We start from the raw sequence: 2,244 nt of genomic DNA, 5'->3' as shown, positions 1-2,244 counted from the left end.
ATTTGCCTGGGTCGGCCTCCCAAAGTGCTGGGATTATGAGTGTGAGCCACTGTGCCCAGCCAGTCTGGCTTTTAAGGAGCTGATGGGCCATTGAGGGTCAAACTCTTGGTTGTTTGGTCACATCAAAGTCTACTTTTGGTTTTGGTTTTTCATTTTTATGTAGAGGGCCCCACTCCCTCCCACTCACTGTGCATCCAGCCTCTGCATGCACCGGCGGTCCCTGCCTGGCCCCTGCATGGGAACATATTTTTGTCATCAGTGCTGACCTCTGGGTGATCAAGGAAGCAGAGACTCCTGGGGCCCCCCTGTCGTGTGCAGTGGAGCTGAGCTGCTAACATGAGAAGGAAGGAAAAGTGGAGATACCTAGTTTTGGTTCTAGGGACCGTCCCCTTTTTTCTATCCTGGTCAAGTGATTGGTAGAAGCAAGAGTTGCTTGTTGGAGAGGCTGTGAGTAGCACATGCTTGGGAATTAGGAGCAGGGCAAATGGCCTTGAAAATGGGACGTACCTTCTTCCAGCTCAGCCCCTCATTGTGAACCCAGTGCTCCTGGCAGTGCAACCAACCATGAAATTCCCTTTAAGTCCAGTGATGAGGCTGAAGCAGGCAGATCACTCCAGGGCTGGGGAGCCGCAGACAGTCTGAGTGCACAGGCTGGAGGGAGGGCTGGGGAGGGTGGAGAGCACTGGCCCCATGGACTATCAGGGGAATGGTTAGAAGGGGTCTGGAGGAGGCAGTGTGATAGGTGGGGGTTCAGTGTCTTGGGGAGCACTGGCTGGTCCACATTTAGCTGAATCAGGAAGGTCTGTCTACCATAGCTCCCCGCTGCTCTGACAGATTGGGGTTGATGGCTGGGGTTAAGAGCACTTCGGGGTAGCGTCATCTTTGGCAAAGCCCAGACGAGGACCCTTTGTTTCTTTTTCTTTCTTTTTTTTTTTTTTGAGACGGAGTCTTGCTCTGTCACCCAGGCTGGAGTGCAGTGGTGTGATCTCAGCTCACTGCAAGCTCCGCCTCCTGGGTTCACGCCATTCTCCTGCCTCAGCCTCCCAAGTGGCTGGGATTACAGGTGCCCACCACCATGCCCAGCTTATTTTTGTATTTTTAGTAGAGACGGGGTTTCACCATGTTGGCCAGGCTAGTCTTGAACTCCTGACCTCAGGTGACCCGCTGGCCTTGACCTCCCAAAGTGCTGGGATTACAGGCGTGAGCCACTGCGCCTGGCCCTGGGCGCACACCGTCTACAGATGTGAACACAGGCTGGAAATTCTTGAGATTGGCCAGAGGCATCAATGAAATGGGGTTTGGCCAGGACTGGCATTTGGGAGATTGTCATTGGACTTTGTTCAGCTTGTCTCCAGGGTCATCTGGCCTGCTGTAGTAGATACGGTTTTCTTGGGAAACCAGTTCTCTTCCTACTTTATCATCAGTGGCCCTGGGAGGGTTCTGAAGTAACGCTGCCTGCCTCCCTCGTGTAGCTCTGATTTCTTCCTGCCTGAGTTTAACTTCATCCTGTTTGTTCCTTCATTCAGTAATTGTCGCTCAATGCAGAGATTACCCACGGGATCCCCAGATTCAGGCTTGGTTTGTTTCCAAGCATTGCCATCTGCTAGTTAGTCAGTGGCTTAGCCTCTCTGCACCTCAATTTTGTCTTCTGTGAAATGGAGATAATAGTAAATTGGCTTATTGTAAGGATTAGGTGAAATAACCTATGTAAAGCAGATAGAGCAGTGCCTGGCACTTAAGAAGCACTCAATAGACCAGGCACGGTGGCTCACACCTATAATCCCAGCACTTTGGGAGGGTGAGCCAGGAGGATCTGCTTGAGCCCAGGAGTTCGAGGCTGCAGTGAGCTGTGATAACGCCCTGCACTCCAGACTGGGTGACAGAGCAAGACTCTGTCCAAAAATAAATAAATTAAAAAAAAGCACTCCATAACTGTTAGCTGTCATTAATTTTATTTGTTCGATGGCATTATTGAATGCCCATCTGCTGGGCTTTCGGCAGAAAGCTGATCTGGAGGCCCAGTGCGGTCATAGCTGCGTTGGGAGCCTACCTGAGCCTTGTTCACCCACTGCGCTGAGCACTGGGTCTGCCCAGTGAGGAAGGTGCAGTCCTGGCTTATTTATTTATTTATCTTTTTTGAGACAGAGTCTTGCTCTGTCGCCCAGGCTGGAGTGCAGTGGTGCTGTCTCGGCTCACTGCAAGCTCTGCCTCCCGAGTTCACGCCATTCTCCTGCCTCAGCCTCC

Source organism: Colobus angolensis, unplaced genomic scaffold (genome assembly GCF_000951035.1).
Source record: "Colobus angolensis palliatus isolate OR3802 unplaced genomic scaffold, Cang.pa_1.0 Scaffold110, whole genome shotgun sequence".
NCBI lineage: Eukaryota > Metazoa > Chordata > Mammalia > Primates > Cercopithecidae > Colobus > Colobus angolensis.
The sequence above is the reverse complement of the archived record's forward strand: the minus strand, read 5'-3'. Positions refer to the sequence as shown.